This window comes from Notolepis coatsorum (assembly GCF_963971535.1).
Source record: "Notolepis coatsorum genome assembly, contig: SCAFFOLD_143, whole genome shotgun sequence".
NCBI lineage: Eukaryota > Metazoa > Chordata > Actinopteri > Aulopiformes > Paralepididae > Notolepis > Notolepis coatsorum.
The window spans coordinates 533,700-554,031 of record NW_028173299.1 but is presented as its reverse complement, the minus strand read 5'-3'; positions in this window follow the sequence as shown (position 1 = coordinate 554,031).

Genomic DNA, 20,332 nt, shown 5'->3' with positions numbered 1-20,332 from the left:
AGTTCTGGCTTTCAGACTCCTGTATCGCCTGCCTGATGGCAGGAGGTTGAAGAGTCTGTGTTGGGGGTGTGCACTGTCCTTAATGATGTTGTGTGCTCTCCTGGTGGCCCTGGTAGAGTAAATGTCCTGCAGTGAGGGGAAGGCTGCTCCAGAGATCTCTTACTGTATCTCTCTTACTGTAAGAAATCGTATAAGGGATGCCACCGTTGACCTGTTCAGGTTTGGCTGCACCACCCTGCCAGCTTCAGCCAGTGCTAGACCTCGGTTTACTGTATTACGTGGTCAACAATTGTGGTTATAATTTCATTTGAGACAGATGTTCTTCTGCTTCCTTGGCCACGACCACGACCCTGTCCTTCGTTGCCAACCTCAGCTGCACCGACTTGCTCCATGTTGCTCCTTTCTTCAGGGTTATAAGCAGCCTTTTATGTAGTGGTGAAGAGATTATCAATTGTATTGCAATGCTCCTCAACTGGGCAAGGTTGTTGAAGGTAATGAGACATTAGTAAAAAAATTAAATTATTTAGTGATCTGCGTTTGTAGCAATAAGCAATTGAACATTGTTGTAATATTAGGTGGCTGTATTCTGAGAATGGAGCATAGATTTATAGTTTGGCACTTTGTATCAACAGTTTTGCACTTTGCATTTCAGCATAGGATGTAATGTGTTAAGGTAAGAATTCGGCAAGTCCGTTTAGAACTTTGCATTAAGAGTTTCAAGATAAGATATTCCTTTATTGATCCCCTTGGGGAAATGCAGGCATCATAGCAGCATGGGGAGGGGAGGTACAGGTAGTAAAAACAAGCAGTAAACAATATAACAAATCAATATAATTAACTAACTAACTGAAGTATACAGTATTCACATAAGGTGCGGTATGCATAAGGTAGTGTTATTGTCTGTTACAGCCCTTGGATCCAAACGACAGAGTCTCGACTGATGCATAAGACGATCTTTATTTATTTGTCCATCCGTGACGTCATCTTAGCACCGTGAAAACTGCATTGGAAACGTACATAAACAGACAAACAAACATTTCACATAACGGTTTCCACAGCACAGTACAAACACTAAACTAAATAACATTGGTATCAAAACTACAAGGATTACATTCTTACACAAGACATAAAATCATTCATTCACAAATTACATTATACAAAGTTACAACCATAATCAAATAAACAACAAAGCATACCTTGCAATGAACAACAATGAACATTGAGAGACACAGAAACTGAACTATCCACACACAAGTACATACACGACACGCACGCTGAGCACGCTCACACACTAGCAGCCACTTTAACACTCATGCCGCACACACGCACACTTATGGCCAGAGGAAAGGCCACTTAAAGTAGTATAACATCAGGAACAGTGTATTGCACTACTAAAGCTAACTAGCATGTCCTATATGCTCTGTAAATACTAATGTACAGATACCGAGATGGCACACCATGTACCTGTTTATTGCACTGTTTTATTGGATTCTATTAATATGTTGTACCACTGTATTTTTATTGGATTCTATTATATGTTGTACCACTGTATTGCACATCGTCGCGGGCAAGACCAGCCGCATTTCATTGTATACCTGTATGCCGTGACAATTAAAACTCTTGAATCTTGAATCTTGAATCCTGAATCTTGCTGCGCTCTCCAAGGAATGTAAACTAAAAGGTCCTTTCTTCCGTTTAAAACACACGATCAATACAAAAGGATAAAAGTCGCGACGCACAGGAATACAAAGGCGAAACAAAAAGACGCACCAAACGTTCCTGCTGCCGACCGACTACATCACTTCACAGGTGCTTCCAGCTGTCCTGATCTACGGTGCGCCAATAGGGACAGATTTATATAGGCCTACGGGTATCGAACTCGGGTAAAAATCCCACACGTCATTTCAAGGCATACATACATACATACTGAATATTATTTAGTAAACAGCAAAGGATATTGTCTAGACATGTTTAATCTCAAATGGTCCGTTACATTGTCCTTTTAGGTTCCTAGTAGTTGTAGTTGGATGTCTGGCAGCAGTCCCTGCCCACTGTTGTGGAGCCTCATGGCCGCTGGTATGAAGGACTGGCCAAGGCGGTTAGTTGAGTGTCGGGGGGGTATGAGTCTGTGACTGAACGTGCTTCTCATCTTGACTAGCTCACCGTAGAGGGGATGGGAGGGATTCTCCAGGATAGCAGTCAACTTCCTTCTCATCCCCCTCTCTGCCACCACCTCTAGTCTGAGCAGCTCGACTCCCACCACAGAGCTACCCTTCCTCACCAGCTTGTTCAGTTTGTTGGTGTCCCTTGAGTTGGTGTAGCCCCCCCAGCATGCCACAGCATAGAAGAGGACGCTGGCCACTACAGACTGGTAGAATGACTGCAGCAGTCTATTGCACACGTTGAAGGACCTGAGTCTCCTCAGGAAGAACAGCCTGCTCTGTCCCTTCCTGTAGAGGGCCTCTGTGTTGTCCGACCAGTCCAGTTTATTGTTCATGTGTACCCCAAGGAACTTATATGAATCCACCACCTCCACCTCCTCCCAAGCCAAATTAAATGGTGGAGATGTTAAAAATAAAAACAGCAGACATTGCAATAGGGAGCATTGAGCTGTAATTAACACAAGGATTCAATGTCATCCAATGACATCACTGGAGGACATATCCAAATTTATAAACCCTCAATAACTGTCAAGCTAAATTAATTTGAGCAAAACCGTTAACAGTTTGGGGATATGTGCAAAATGATGTGCAAAATAATCGTTGTTTTTCAGTAAAGGCCTCCATACAAATGTTGGTCATCTGTTACATTTATTATGTGTCAGATTGTGTGATGGGAAAGAGGTAGAATCTTGCTCATCAGTCCAGTCAGACTGACTGCACTAGTTAGAGCTGTTCTGCTGTCATGCTGGGTGATACAAGACAGTGTTCTACATCAGCTGATGGCCGGCTGACATGTATCATTTCAACGTCAGCACATTCACATGCATGTATAGAAATAATTTCTGCGGGGTGGTTAAGTGGCGGAGTGGGCAAGGCGCTCGCCACTAACGCAGGAGATGCTGGTATCGAGCCCAGCTCTCGCCGTTGCTACCGGCTTGACCGGCCGTCATACTAACACAACTGGCAGTGTTAGAGGGTGGGAAAGCCGGTGGGTGGGGATTGGATATTGTGGACAGTGACTCCTACAGGTCGGTTGGGCGGAAACAGGAAGTATTGGGGGCAGCGTGAGCCTCCCACGCGTTACTCCTCGCCACTGAGAGTTCGAGCTGCTGCGGTGAAAAGATGCGACAGCCTGCCTCCTCGTGTACCGGAGGGGACACGTGATGCAAGGCTTCTATCCTCACTATGGCCAACCAGTGGGAGGCATAGTCTAGCAACGTTCAAGACAGGGGAGGGAAGAATTGGAAATACGAAATTGGGATGGGAGAAAAATAGAAAATAAGGAGAAAAAGTGGATACAAAAAAAAGATATAATTTCTGCTTTCTTGTTATCTAGTTTTCTCATCCGATAGCTCTGCTGTTTCTCACCTAGCAGAGTCTCTTTGTGGTTTTAAGATAAGATAAGATATATCCTCTTGGGGAAATGCAGATGTCATAGCAGCGTGGGTGTAAGGAGGAAAGATGATTCACACATCCTTATATGAATATTCTGTACACTATGTTCGCTCTAAATGGACTCTTTCCTCTGCTCAGTATCTGTTTATGACAATATGATGTAAACAGCCTATCATATAATCAATGAAGGGAGATGTACCTTATGGACTAATTATGGACATAGTCAGTATGCATGTATCATGAGAACTCACATGCCAGATGATCTCATGTTGAATATGAATCAAGTACAATGACTCTCTTTGTACACTGCTACTCTCCCTCTTCTCTTCCACCCTCCCATACTCTCTCTCTCTCTCTTCTCTTCCACCCTCCCATACTATTTCTCTCTCTCTTCTCTTCCACCCTCCCATAATCTCTCTCCTCTTCTCTTCCACCCTCCCATACCCTCTCTCTCTCTCTTTCTCTCTTCTCTTTCACCCTCCCATACTCTCTCTCTTCTCTATTCTTCCTTCTTCCTTCTTCTTAACTCTTGCTGACCATACTAATGAAAGAGCATATTTATTTCACTAACAGTATGGATCCATATTGTAATAATTTTTTTTATTGGACTTTAGGAATTGTCTACTTATCTTCCTGATATAGATTTTTCAATATTAGTATTCAGATTTTTATTCATAATACCTCGGACCACGGATCTTGATTTACATCAAAACACACAATACATCATTACGATGAGGGGGGGGGGGGTACAGATATGGGCAGGGTAATAGTAGAAAGACATAAACATAGGGGATACAATTGTATCTGAATATAAAAATACGATAAGAATAAATGGTGTAAAACAATATAATTAACTCTGAATATTAAAGATATGAGAAAAATAAACAAAGGTGCAGATGAGGGTCTGTGTGCCCTATCGGTTATATTATACATTACAATAAATATAGGCAATAGAAAATGTTAATCTGAATATATGCTATGAGTAAGAGTAAAAGTAAACAGTATACACAAGGTGAAGTATACACAAGGTACCCTAACTGGCACGATATCCGTCATACGTTGATGGCTGACTGGCCAAGACGGTTAGTGGAGTGTCGGGGGGGCATGAGTCTGTGGCTGAACGTGTTCCTCATCTTGGCTAGCTCCTCATAGAGGGGGTAGGAGGGGTTCTCATCTTGACTAGCTCCTCATAGAGGGGGTGAGAGGGGTTCTCATCTTGGCCAGCTCATCATAGAGGGGGTAGGAGGGGTTCTCATCTTGGCTAGCTCCTCATAGAGGGGGTGGGAGGGGTTCTCATCTTGACTAGCTCCTCATAGAGGGGGTGGGAGGGGTTCTCATCTTGGCTAGCTCATCATAGAGGGGGTGGGAGGGGTTCTCATCTTGGCTAGCTCCTCATAGAGGGGATGGGAGGGGTTCTCATCTTGACTAGCTCCTCATAGAGGGGGTAGGAGGGGTTCTCATCTTGGCTAGCTCCTCATAGAGGGGGTAGGAGGGGTTCTCATCTTGGCTAGCTCCTCATAGAGGGGGTAGGAGGGGTTCTCATCTTGGCTAGCTCCTCATAGAGGGGGTAGGAGGGGTTCTCATCTTGGCTAGCTCCTCATAGAGGGGGTGGGAGGGGTTCTCATCTTGGCTAGCTCCTCATAGAGGGGGTGGGAGGGGTTCTCATCTTGACTAGCTCCTCATAGAGGGGGTGGGAGGGGTTCTCATCTTGGCTAGCTCCTCATAGAGGGGGTAGGAGGGGTTCTCATCTTGGCTAGCTCCTCATAGAGGGGGTGGGAGGGGTTCTCATCTTGACTAGCTCCTCATAGAGGGGGTGGGAGGGGTTCTCATCTTGGCTAGCTCCTCATAGAGGGGGTAGGAGGGGTTCTCATCTTGGCTAGCTCCTCATAGAGGGGGTTTTGATTGATTGAAAATTGTATTAACAGATTGCAGAATGGGTACAATACAGTACGGCTCAATACACACAATTGTTAAGGGGATGCAGACGAGAGAAAGACTTTCGTCTTGTTTACGTCAGGGTCCCCCATTTTCAATTCATGACATTTCTGACATACGCAACATACAGATATATATCATGACATTTCTGACATACATGACATGGAGGTATACTGTAGTACTGTTACATTTGTGACATTACAAGATCTGCAAATATACAGTACTGTTAAACAGAGATCCTAACAGATAATATATACATACGAGGGGGAGGAAACTGTGCATTAGCAGGGGGTGGGTGGGTGGGGGGGAGGGGGGGTGTGAGGATGTGGCCAAGCAGTGGAAAAAGGCAGGTAGTCAGAGGCAGGTTGTCATCACCCTTGGTTGGTTTTTATTCTTCTCTTTTTTTTTGTTCATCAGTGAAAAAACAGGATGCAGCACAAGTCAAGTCAAGTCAAGAGTTTTATTTGTCACGGAAAACAAGTATACAGTGAAATGCGGGGGGTCTTGCCCGCAACGATTGTGCATAATACAATAATACAATAATAAGAATCCAATAGGATGAGAACGACATTTGTGCATTAATACAAGTAATCAAAGTAGGGCATATCAGGTATATGTACATGAGTTTTTACAAGAGCATGGTAAGACATGCTAGGTCCTGTGATAGTGCAATACACTGTTAGCTACGGATGAGGCACTGGGTCTTTATGTACACTGCTATACAATGCTATATTATACAATCTCAAGTTATACTATTTTTTTAAGTAACCTTTCAGTTTGTAAAGTGACCATAAGTGTGAGCATGTGCAGCATGAGTGTGTGTGTGTTAATGTTAAAGTGGCTGCTAGTGTGTGAGCGTATACAGTGTGTGTGTTGTGTGTGTGCTCATGTGTGGAGAGTTCAGTGTTCAAGGCTCTGATGGCCTGGGGGAAGAAGCTGAGCCGAAGTCTCTCTGTCCTAGTTGCTGGTGTTCACAGGCGTTTGCCTGACCGCAGCAGCTTGAACAGGCTGTTGTTGTACCCAATGGATACATTATTCCATACAGACCATATCATTACAAAACACTAAACAGTGTAGACAGTAGGGCACTTTTAAAGTATATTCACTTTTTATCATGAACCCCCCCCCTGTACTCTTGGTTCCTTCCAAATCTCCCCTCCAGAAAAGGCTTTGGCCTCTCCCAGTTCTGGTTGGGCAGCCATGGATCCTACAAGGAACCAAGTGGGAGCACAGAAAAATGGTATTTACAAACAATTTATATACACATAACAAGTTATGATTTAACAGAAGGTTTGTCTTCTGTGCCTGGGTTCTACCGGTACCTATATACAAAATAAACAATGCCAAACAAACACCTAAGCTAAATGTTTGGTACTGTAGCATGACCACATGTGGGGACCAGGGCTAAACCAACTAAGACTGTCAGGCAACCATTACAGGGCAGGGGGTAGCCCCATGACAGGGGGTTTGTACATTTATGGGGGCCAGTTTTGAATTGCTCTTTGAGAGCAGTTTTGAAGGTGGGTAGTGAATCACATTTTTTTTATTGCTGTGGGTAGGGCGTTCCAGACTAAGAAATTACGTAAACTCCATGATCAAAACTGCAAAAAAGAATTTCATCAAAACTGAGGAAAACAAAAATAAACCCTGTGAACTTTGGCAATTACTCAATAATCAACTAGGCTGCAGAAAAAATTTTAAACCAGATTTTCAAACATAAACATAAAGACAGACAGCACGCTCATCACAGACAAGCTGGATGTGGCCAAATACTTAAACATTTTCTTTGATAGCCACAACACTGGTAAATAAACTACCCTCCCACTCAGGACATTTTGGGGTAGAACACATCATAGCCTACTACAATAAGCTAGGGGTCCGCAAAGATGATTTCAAACAAAAAAAAAATCGAATCTACTCACAGAAAAAAATCGAATCTACAAATTCCAATCTGGCTTCAGAACATCCCACTCCACTGACACATGCCTTCTCTATTTGAACGACCACATCAAACAAGAGGTGGACGTGGGCAAATACTGCGGCATGGTCATGCTGGACCTAAAGGCCTTCGACACTGTCAATCACTCCATTCTGATTGACAAGCTAAAAGCAATTGGTTTTGATAGTCTATCAGTGAGCTGGATGCAATCCTAACTGGAGGGGAGAGAACAGATGGTGGAGTTAGGGCTTGTGTCCATAGTGGACGTTTTATGTGTTGTCAGCTCCTTTCTGTCATTAATTTCTATGCTGGAGAAGCGACAGGCGAGCTCCTCTTCCCAGAGCCGCGCCTCGCGTTTTATGAGCTCTCGGCTGTAGCGTTTTTGGTCGGAGCGCTCCCAGCTCATAAAGTTGAAACTAGTTCAACTTTTTGGAAAGGAGCGCGCTCATCAATGTAACTCATCGAGGAAGGGGCGGAGCCGCGGCTGGCACGAGCCTCAGAAAAGCGGTCCGCCTTGAAATAAAACTCCCTGGTGGACACATAGCCTCAAACGGTACTCTACCCCCCCCCAGTAAGCTGTGGTGTTCCACAAGGAAGCATACTAGGTAGGGATGGGTACTGAATTTTAAAGGTACCTATCGAAACACGTCGGTACTACCAAGTATCGATTCACGTGAGATCCAACGGTGCCAATTTTCGGTTATTTATTTATTTAGTTTACCGCAAAACGAAACCACACGTTAAGCGGTTCAGCTTGTGCAAACCAAGCGTTGGCACTTTGTTTGTGTGTGTGTCTGTGTGTCTGTGTGTGTGTGTGTGTCTGTGTGTGTGTGTCTGTGTGTGTGTGTGTCTGTGTGTGTGTGCGCGCGCTCAAGTGTGAGAGTCAGAGATGATTCGCAGACTGTGGGTGGGGGAATGTGATTGGACCAAAGCAGAGTTCAGTTGACAGACACACAGACAGTGGAGCAGACAGACATGCAGAGTGACAGAGACACAGACAGTGGAGCAGACAGACAAGCAGAGTGACAGACACACAGACAGTGGAGCAGACAGACATGCAGAGTGACAGAGACACAGACAGTGGAGCAGACAGACATGCAGACAGAGACACAGACAATGGAGCAGACAGACATGCATAGTGACAGAGACACAGACAGTGGAGCAGACAGACATGCAGACAGAGACACAGACAGTGGAGCAGACAGACATGCAGAGTGACAGAGACACAGACAGTGGAGCAAACAGACATGCAGAGTGACAGACACACAGACAGTGGAGCAGACAGACATGCAGAGTGACAGACACACAGACAGTGGAGCAGACAGACATGCAGAGTGACAGACACACAGACAGTGGAGCAGACAGACATGCAGAGTGACAGACACACAGACAGTGGAGCAGACAGACATGCAGAGTGACAGACACACAGACAGTGGAGCAGACAGACATGCAGAGTGACAGAGACACAGACAGTGGAGCAAACAGACATGCAGAGTGACAGAGACACAGACAGTGGAGCAGACAGACATGCAGAGTGACAGACACACAGACAGTGGAGCAGACAGACATGCAGAGTGACAGACACACAGACAGTGGAGCAGACAGACATGCAGAGTGACAGACACATAGACAGTGGAGCAGACAGACATGCAGAGTGACAGACACACAGACAGTGGAGCAGACAGACATGCAGAGTGACAGACACACAGACAGTGGAGCAGACAGACATGCAGAGTGACAGACACACAGACAGTGGAGCAGACAGACATGCAGAGTGACAGACACACAGACAGTGGAGCAGACAGACATGCAGAGTGACAGAGACACAGACAGTGGAGCAGACAGACATGCAGAGTGACAGACACACAGACAGTGGAGCAGACAGACATGCAGAGTGACAGAGACACAGACAGTGGAGCAGACAGACATGCAGAGTGACAGACACACAGACAGTGGAGCAGACAGACATGCAGAGTGACAGACACACAGACAGTGGAGCAGACAGACATGCAGAGTGACAGACACACAGACAGTGGAGCAGACAGACATGCAGAGTGACAGAGACACAGACAGTGGAGCAGACAGACATGCAGAGTGACAGACACACTGCTCCTGCTTGCAGTTGAGATAGCGGAGAATTTCGACTTGAGTCGTTGCATGTTGGCGCTGTCTCGCAGATAATCACCCCGTGCTTGATCCAGTTCCCAGACTCATCCTGCCAGTACCAGACTAATTGTGTGGCGAGGTTGTGGGAGGACTTGGTAGATGAGGTTGTGGGAGGACTTGGTAGATGAGGTTGTGGGAGGACTTGGTAGATGAGGTTGTGGGAGGACTTGGTTGATGAGGTTGTGGGAGGACTTGGTAGATGAGGTTGTGGGAGGACTTGGTAGATGAGGTTTCAAGTTTCAAGTTTCAAGTTTCTTTAATAGTTGTCATACAGAAGTACAGAATACTTTTGTACAAAATGCTTCTTACTGTTGCGCTCCAGAGACTGTGCATGACAAGATAAGTATGAAATAAAAACATAGTAAAAATTAGAAGTAAAAAAAGAGGTCACAGTGTTCAGTTTAGACATATGTACAATGTTCGTAGACGTAGTTACCATACAATATACAATACTGTGCAGTGTACTAATATACAATACTATATAGTGCAAGGCATAAATGGACGAGGTGCAGTTTAGGTACAATTCACAGTAGGTGTACGAGTTGTAGTGCAAATCCTTTATCAATAAATATAAAGTGTAAGTGTGTTTGTGTGATCTAAAGTGTGGAGAGTGGGTGCTGCAGTGTGTTGTTTGTTTGAGTGAGTGTGTGCGTGTGGGTGTGTGTGCTGTGTGCATTTGATGGTTGTTGCATAGTGATTATTGTTCGTTTAGCGATTTTTTTCGTTTAGCAGCCTGATGGCCTGGGGATAGAAGCTCCTTCTGAGTCTTTCTGTGCTCGCCTTAAGACTCCGGTATCGCTTGCCTGACGGCAGCAGTTCAAAGAGGCAGTTGTTCGGGTGGCTCGAGTCCTTAATAATTCTCTTAGCCTTCCCCTTGCACCGCTTGTTGTAAATGTTCTGGAGGGTGGGAAGCCCCCCTCTAATTGTGCGTTCGGCTGAACGTGTCACTCTTTGTAGTCTGCTACGGTCTTGTGCAGTGCTATTCCCAAACCAGGAGGTGATGTTGCCGGTCAGGATGCTCTCTATTGTACATGAGTAGAAGTTCCTAAGGATCTTCTGACTGACTTGGAACTTCCTTAGGCGCCTGAGGAAGTAGAGGCGTTGTCGTGCCTTCTTCACAACACTGTCAATGTGTGTGGTCCATGTCAAGTCCTCGGATATGTGGGCTCCGAGGTACTTGAAACTGTTCACTCTCTCAACCGGTGCCCCGTCGATGCTGAGGGGGCTGTAGTCCTTGACCCCCGACCTCCTGAAGTCCACAATCATCTCTTTTGTTTTGCTGACGTTCAGGGAGAGGCAGTTCTCCTGACACCACTGTGACAGGTTCTCTACCTCTTCCAGGTAGGCCCTTTCGTCGTTGGCAGAGATCAGGCCCACCACTACTGTGTCATCAGCAAATTTGAGGTTGTGGGAGGACTTGGTAGATGAGGTTGTGGGAGGACTTGGTAGATGAGGTTGTGGGAGGACTTGGTAGATGAGGTTGTGGGAGGACTTGGTAGATGAGGTTGTGGGAGGACTTGGTAGATGACACTGTGGAGAGACGGCGGACGTTTCTATGTCCACTTGTCATGGAGACAAAGCACACCTGGGGCTAGATCCACAAAAAATGGATTGCACGGCGTGCCACTAGGGGGAGACAGTGTTAACCACTACACCACCGTGCCGCTTGTAACATTAGTTTAACTGTCTTCTCACTCAATAGATGATGTATGTCGTATATATATATGTATATTATATATGACGTATATAATGCCAGTTAGGGTACCTTGTGTATACTGCACCTTGTGTATACTGTTTACTTTTACTCATACTCATAGTATATATTCAGATTAACATTTTCTATTGCCTATATTTATTGTAACATATAATATATAGACCCTCATCTGCATTACACCATTTATTTTTCTCGTATTTTTATATTCAGATACAATTGTATTCCCTATGTATATGTCTTTCTACTATTACCCTGCCCATACCTGTATCCCCCCTCCCCTATTGTAATGATGTATTAACTCAATCAGCGCCAGATGTCGCTGTGTGTGCCAGCACTTTAATGAATGGGGATACATGCCGGTGATTGCAGGGCTAAAACTATATTAAATATCATAGCTATGGATATAAAACGATTGCCCATTTGACATCGAGTATCTATCGTTCAATTTGTGAAAAAGAAATAATTTTTTCATCCATACATTCCCGTTTTATACCGTGGTGAGTATAGTTTTAGAGTAATTCTGTGTAATCCCAGGAAGGTGATCATCAAAAAGGCCCAGCAGCGCCTGTACTTCCTCAGGCAACTGAGGAAGTACAGAGTCCAACAACGCCTGCTGGTCCAATTCTACACAAGGCCATAATTCAAAGCATCCTGACCTCATCCATCACAGTCTGGTACGGTTCCACTGATAAACACACCAAACACAAACTCCAACGCATCACCAAGACAGCCTCCAAAATAATTGGCTGCCCCCTCCCCTCTCTGGACTCCATCTACACCTCACGCACAGTCACCCGCTCTGCTAAAATAGTCAACGATCCCTCTCACCCAGCACACCACTTATTCCAGCGCATGCCCTCAGGTCGCTACAGGTCCATTCTAACCAGACACACACGCTTCACAAACAGCCTTTTCCCCACAGCAGTCAGAACACTGAACACCCTGGCCCGCCCCGCTTTGCACAGACGGGCAAGCATCTGTCACTGACTGACACTGTTAGCGTGACTGTCCTGTATGTATTTATGTACATATGTATTTATTGTGGGGATTGGGAGGTGGGAGGGGGGCGTTTGATGTTTGATGTCTGATGTTTCATGTTGATGTAACCAGTGCTTAACAATCTGTACCGCAAACAATTACCACCAACCATCGTTGTGTGGCATTAAAGTATCTTGTATCTTGTAGGGGGGGACTGGGTATATTTAGTATTCAGTATTTTTTTGTATATTTAGTTTTTGGCAGGTTTTGGGTCTGTTTGTTATTTTTGTTGTCTTGTCATTATTGTAGTTATTGTTGTCGTCAATGTTGTGTTATGTTTTAGGAAAAAGAGAGAGAGAGAGAGAGAGAGAGAGAGAGAGAGAGAGAGAGAGAGAGAGAGAGAGAGAGAGAGAGAGAGAGAGAGAGAGAAACCCACGCTGCTATGACGCCTGCATTTCCCCAAGAGGAAATATCTTATCTCATCTTAAAACCACAAAGAGACCCTGCTAGGTGAGAAACAGCAGAGCTGTTGTGCTGACGTTGAAATGGTACATGTCAGCTGACGTAAAACGCTGTCTTGTATCACCCAGCATGACAGCAGAACAGCTCTAACTAGTGCAGTCAGTCTGACTGGACTGATGAGCAAGATTCTACCTCTTTCCCATCACACAATCTACACATAATAAATGTAACAGATGACCAACATTTGTATGGAGGCCTTTACTGAAAAACAACGATTATTTTGCACATAATTTTGCACATATCCCCAAACTGACACATACCCCCTTAAAACAGTCTGTCATCCCCACCTGTTTGAAAAAGTCCACTATTGTCCCTGTACCCAAAAAATCCATGCACACTTGCCTCAACGACTATCGCCCTGTAGCTCTCACCTCCATAGCCATGAAGTGCTTTCAGAAGCTAGTGAAGGGCTACATCTGTTCCTCCCTCCCCAACAACCTGGACCCCCTGCAATTTGCATATCACCCAACAGGTCCACGGAGGACGCCATAGCCCATGTGCTGCACATGGCAGCATCACACCTGGACAAGAGGCAGGGGAACTATGTGAGAATGCTATTTATTGACTACAAACAACTGCCTCTTTGAACTGCTGCGGTCAGGCAAGCGCTACCGGAGTCTCATGGCCAGTACAGAGAGACTCAGAACGAGCTTCTATCCCCAGGCCATCAGGATGCTCAATGACACACACATCCACATACACACACTCACGTTAAACAAACACTCACCTAACACTCACTTTAGACACTTGAACACATTATATTTATCTATTTATTAAAGAGATTTGCACTACATTCATACCTCATTTGCATTTGCACCTTGCCTTAAAAAGTGTTTGTACCTCATTGTCTGCATTTGTACCTCATTGTATGCATTTTTACTTCATTGTACTTAGATTGTACTTAGGTTGTACTTTAGTTTGTGTATTGTAATGTATATTGTATAGTGTTATTCCTATTCTACTTACTTTTTTACTGTATGAAGCACATTCTCAGGGGCTCATACAGAATCAAGCATTTCACTGTAAAGTACATGTACGTTAAATGTGATAAATAAACACAAACTTGAAACTTGAAAACTTGAACTGTTAACGGTTTTGCTCACATTCATTTAGCTGGACAGTTGAGGGTTTATGAGTTTGGATATGTCCTCCAGTGATGTCATTGGATGACATTGAATCATTGTGTTAATTACAGCTCAATGCTCCCTATTGCAATGTCTGCTGTTTTTATTTTTAACATATCCACCATTTAATTTGGCTGCATTTAAAAACAACACAAAGATTCAGTGTTGTGGAGGACTCCCTTTGTCTGTCCCAACAAGAGCTTGAATCTCACACCTAGAGAGACAATGTCCCCAAACTAGGGGTGTAAAGGTTCACGTATCCGTACCGAACCGTTTCAGTACTGGACCTAAGGTGTTTTGTGTACCGTTACACGCACCCCTACCCCAAACCCAACCGGCTCTGTCCACAAGAGAGCTGGAACCCTAAACCCAACCGGCTCTGTCCACAAGAGAGCTGGAACCCTAAACCCAACCGGCTCTGTCCACAAGAGAGCTGGAACCCTAAACCCAACCGGCTCTGTCCACAAGAGAGCTGGAACCCTAAACCCAACCGGCTCTGTCCACAAGAGAGCTGGAACCCTAACGTCTCTATCCACCTGTTCTCCCTGCTGGCCAGGATGAGATCACTCCTCTTATCTGAGCTCATTTAACCTTAAATGTACTTTGTATGTGTTCCACTATTAAACCCATATTGATCATGAAGATCCATCAAACGCATAATTGATGAGTCCATTGATGTCAATGGAGGACATATTCAAACAATAACTCTTCAAATAACTAAGCAGCTTAACATTTTGGGATGCATGTGAGATTATGTGCAAAATAAATCAGTGTTGTTTTTGATGAAGTGCCCCTTTAGGTAAAAACACTCAACTACAAGTAGCCTGCTTCAAAATTGTGCTTACAGTAAATGCAATACTTGAGTAAACATGCTTAGTTACTTTCCATCCTTAAAGTGGTTACAGGCTAAAAACCTATTTGGGGGTATGTGAGGGTCACATTTTACATTCATAATTGTCTTCTCTGCCTGGCTGCAACAAGGGGTGGCTCAACTTACCCCTATGCTCAATTTACCCAGGTCTCCCCTACTGTACACACAGAGTACTACTGTGCTGGGTTCTCTCTGGGGTTATGCAGATGGGGGAAGTATGCATACTTAGGTACAATGGCATCAGGCCTCACTCTCCGGAGGTACTCAATGGGGTATTCCTTCATGTAAGGCTGCCACCCCGTTATTGGTACAGGCATGTACTGTATCTCTGTCCAGGTGGTGGGGGTGGGGTATAGAGGGGCTGGACTCTGGTTTGGTTCCCTCCACTCTGGTGGGAGCATCACCAGGTGAATGTGGCCCTGGAGGAGGGGAGACAGGAGCCTTGTACCTCAGAGGCAGGGCTGCTATGTAGTCAGGGCCCCCCCCCCTGTTTAGGGTCCCCATGTTGACGGGGCAGGGCTGGCAGTGCTACAGAGATTGAGACGAGGACCAGGGGAGATGTCAGCACTTTGCCATCCAATTTGAGAGGAGCTTCCTGTGTGCACAGATCAAGGCTAATAGGCTAAGTCAGATTGGGGTACGGCACATTGCACTGGTGGAGTGTTTGGGGACTAAATCAAATGAAGATACAGATGTGTTATATGACTCCATTTAGTGTCCTTGTCACAGACATATAAATAAACAACTACTAGAGACTAGCGGAACGTCAAGGAAACCGTTTTTTCCCCATCTAACCACCTTGCGTGTGACGTAAGCATCTAGAGGATGTGGGTAGATCAAGAGATAAACAGAAGTACAGCTCTTCAGACTAGCAGAGGAGAGGATATTAGAAGAGAAGAACAGAGAAGAGAAGAGTACCAGGTCGCTCCCAAGACAACAGGCTTCCACAGTTCAGACTGGACAAGACATCAGGCTTCCAGCTCCGTATCCATGTAGCTGCCTGGCCGCTGGACACAGAGATGAACCCAATCCTGCTGCTCTTCCTCCTGGTCTGGAGCAGAGGTAATGTTTTAATGACACTGTTGGATGTGTAAAAGCCTAAAAGGCAGGGTTAACTACTGTTTTAAAGGAACATGCCAACATTATAGGAAATGCTGCTTACTGTCTTCTCCAGGGTCAGACAAGAAGATAAGATACCAACGTCCTCTCTGTACATTCAGTAGAAAGCTCTCCGGCTGCAAGGTAGCCTAGCTTGCACCAGAAAGGTGTTTTTGGCCCAACAGCTAGGCAACCTCAAATGGATCCGTTATTAGCTCTATTCTATTTTCAATCTTTCAAAATGTTCTTATGTACCCCAGTTGCTATTGCATGTACATATTTGTGTTTTATTACACATATACGTATGTGTACATACATACATACCAACTGTTTCACCTGTTTTATTCTCCACCCATTGATCATCCATAGCAACACTACTATCACCAACATCTAAGAAGAGAGAGCCCCCCCTTGAATGGCCCTTCTAAGGTTTCTCTCCTCCACTTTGCCTGTGGTGCTTTTTTCCTATTGCTAGGTTTTTAGTGAGTTTTTCCTTACCGTCGCGTGGGGTATGTCTGGGAGTGTTGCATTTATTTATTTTACATTTTATTTTGGACTTTATGGTGTTTTTGTTTTGTTCTTGATTTATTGTGATGTTTCTTCTTGACTTGTATAAAGAAGACGTGTCCGGCCCATGGGGACATTAACGTGTGTTGTCGGGCCTCACAAATACATTTGATTTGATTTGATTTAGCTGTCCATATCCATTTCCATTGATGTTTGCTAAGCAAGGCTAGCTTGCAGCCGGATAGCTTTCTACTGAACGCACAGAGGACATTTAAAAAAAAAAGTTTGTCTGACTCTGTAGAAGACGATAAACACATTTCCCATAATGTTGACCTGTCCCATCAGGCAGGCGATATAGGAGTCTGAAAGCCAGAACTACGAGACTGACAAACAGTTTCTACCCACAGGCCATCAGACTCTTGAATGCCTAGCCCCCCCCCCCCCCCCCTCCACACACCTTCTACTATGAACTATGAATAACTAAAGACACTTTTAACTGCTGCTATGACCCACTGTCACCTCCATGGAACGTGCAATTGTAACTCACTGTGCCTTGTTGTATTGTATATATATATTGTATCTATTTTTATCATATCTTATTTTCTAGCACTCACTTGTATTTAAATATGTTTAAGTTAAGTACTGTGTGATTTTTTTTGTGAAGGGTGGACTAGCAAAGTAAGATTTTCATTGTATGGCAAACTGTCGTTTTAACTGTGCATATGACAATAAACAATCTTGAATCTTGAAATGGTGCTGTAGGATGTGTAAAAGACAGGCAGAAAGACAAGGAGTGTAAAAGATGGGCTGTGATGCATTATAACATGTCAAAAGCTGTGTGTGAGAGAGAGTGAGAGAGAGAGTGTGTGAGTGAGGGAGTAAGAGTGGACCTTGAGCATAGAGAGCATTTTGTGTGGACCTTGGCCAGAGCATACTCACTGAAGAACAGCATAGGCTTGTCATTTATGTGGGCTAAGAATTTGAAAACAAACTTTAAAAAAAAAAGTCTTTATAAATGTAGTCTCATACTGCCTTCTGTATAATGGTCGGAAGAAGGGTTTGTTTGATAAGATACATTTCTACTGTAGTCGGCATGTTTCAACAAATGTACATGCTTGTGTGATTTTATGTGTGCCATTATTACTGTCAATGTAATGATTGTGGAATATTTGTATAATGAGGCTATGGCTGTATGTGTATGTCACCGAATTTCCCCAAGGGGATAAATAAAGTTCATCTTTATCCTTATCCGTATAGATACATAGATTCTGATTCTGATTCTGAAGATTAAAATAGAGAGTCAGAAATACTGAAAATCTATATGAGAAACATTTCCCTTTGTGGATTATTTAGATGAAGCTTGGACACTGAGACATAACATTAATTCATTCATATAGCCTTGGCTGAGTGGCATAATGTGAAACATATATTTTAATAATTATCAGATGATTTTCAATTGTATCATCACAGGGGCGGAAAACGATATCTGGATATCTGTAGGTACATTAAATTATACGTGCCAATGTATGTAGGTTTTATGTGTGCATGTATTTATAATTATATATGAAGGTGTCTGTGACATGGAGGTGAAAAGGAAGAGTTGCCAAGTAAGGGCGAGAGCTGTGGGACCATTTTGCTTCATGGACTGCATGCATGATGTCTTTGATGATACAATGTCTTTGGGATGATTCATCAGGGTGCAGGTGGTTTTGCAGGACAGGAGATTTGAGCGAGACTTTGTAGCCTTGGTTGACCAGGTGGAGTCTGTTTGACACTGTGGTCTTGGTTGACCAGGTGGAGAGTCTGTTTGACTCTGTGGTCTCGGTTGACCAGGTGGAGAGTCTGTTTGACTCTGTGGTCTTGGTCGACTAGGTGGAGAGTCTGTTTGACTCTGTGGTCTTGGTTGACCAGGTGGAGAGTCTGTTTGACTCTGTGGTCTTGGTCGACCAGGTGGAGAGTCTGTTTGACTCTGTGGTCTTGGTTGACCAGGTGGAGAGTCTGTTTGACTCTGTGGTCTTGGTCGACCAGGTGGAGAGTCTGTTTGACTCTGTGGTCTTGGTTGACCAGGTGGAGAGTCTGTTTGACTCTGTGGTCTTGGTCGACCAGGTGGAGAGTCTGTTTGACTCTGTGGTCTTGGTTGACCAGGTAGAGAGTCTGTTTGACTCTGTGGTCTTGGTTGACCAGGTGGAGAGTCTGTTTGACTCTGTGGTCTTGGTCGACCAGGTGGAGAGTCTGTTTGACATTGTGACTGACTGAATGTGGCTGGTCAGTGAATGTTCTGATTCATGTGTGTCACTGGGAGCCAGGGGGACCAACACTGGTCATAGGGAAGACGGACACACCCATCTCCCATCAGCTTCTTGACTACAGCCATGGTTTGTCCACTTTTGCTGTTCCTTGTTTGGCTTAGTGACTTTCAATGTGCAACACTTTTAACACAGAATGCTATACTGCTCATTTTGGGTTCATAATGCAATATAGCAGGCAAAATAAAAATACCATTGTCAAATCAGAGAATAGTATAATCAAAAGCTTATCACAGCACCAGAACATTAGATATTTCAAACAATTAAGTGAGCATTTAAAACCACTCACCTTATCACTCACTTGACTCACTTTAGACACTTTAACACACTTTATATTTATCTATTATTAAAGAGATTTGCACTACAATTCATACCTCATTGCACTTCTGCATTGTACCTCACTGTTACTCATTTTACTCTGTATTGTATATTGTATATATGTATATTGACTGAACACTCCTTTATTTTATATTTTTTATTATTTAATATTTATTATTATTATTTTTTTAATTATCTTTTTTCCCCCTTCTTTTTCCGTTTTTCTCCCCTCCCAATGTTAGTCGTTATGCCAATTCCCAATGCCGTTCTTGGTCGCTGCGCATTCTACCCCCTATCGTCGGTCTGGGAGGGCGTAGACTATCACATGCTTCCAACGACACATGTGTAGCCAGCCCACCACTTCTTTTCACCTGGCAGCGCAGACTCTCACTGGGAGAGTGTAACGTGTGGAAGGTCACACTACCTTTCCTAGATCCTTCCCTTGCTGTGCAGGCGCCCCGACCTGTAGGAGTCGCTGTTTACAACGACCAGGACCCACCCTCGCCGGGTTTCCCACCCGCTAACACTGCCAATTGTGTCAGTATGGACGGTCGGCCAACCCGGAAGCACCACAGCTGGATTCGATCCCACTGTCTCTGTGGTGGTAGGCAGACGCTTAGTCCGCTGCGCTACCCGGCCGCCCTATTTAATATTTTTTATCTATTACTGTATGAAGCACACTCTCAGGGGCTCATACAGAAAAAATCATTTCATTATAAAATATTCTGTATTTTACTATGACAAATAATAAACAAACTTGGTATTTATCAAATAATGCAGTCAAACACAAAATACTTGTTACCAAAATAGACTATGCAATGGTAATTTCCTCATAACCCATGTGATAGACTTCAGTATAGTGCTTGTGTTTTTATGAAAGACACACTAAATATTTGATTACAGTATTTAAAGTTGAATCATTACAGTAAAGGAAAATACCTACAGTAATGCTCTGTATTTTAAAGTAAAAACAAAAACAGTTACAGTAAACAAACTATTGTAAAGTACTGTAAGTACTGCACAGAGAGAAGATGGCCACGTCCTCCACTTGGTGGTGCTCGTTCAGTTCTAAAGTACAGTAAAAATAACAATTACAGAAATAATTCACACCTTTAGTATTCATGAAATATACTGTAACAGACAACAATATACATTTTACAATTACTGTAATTTCGATATACAGTTACTGTACAGTAAATTACACATATTGACTTACCCATTATTCAAGATTCAAGATTGTTTATTGTCATATGCACAGTTAAAACGACAGTTTGCCATACAATGAAAATCTTACTTT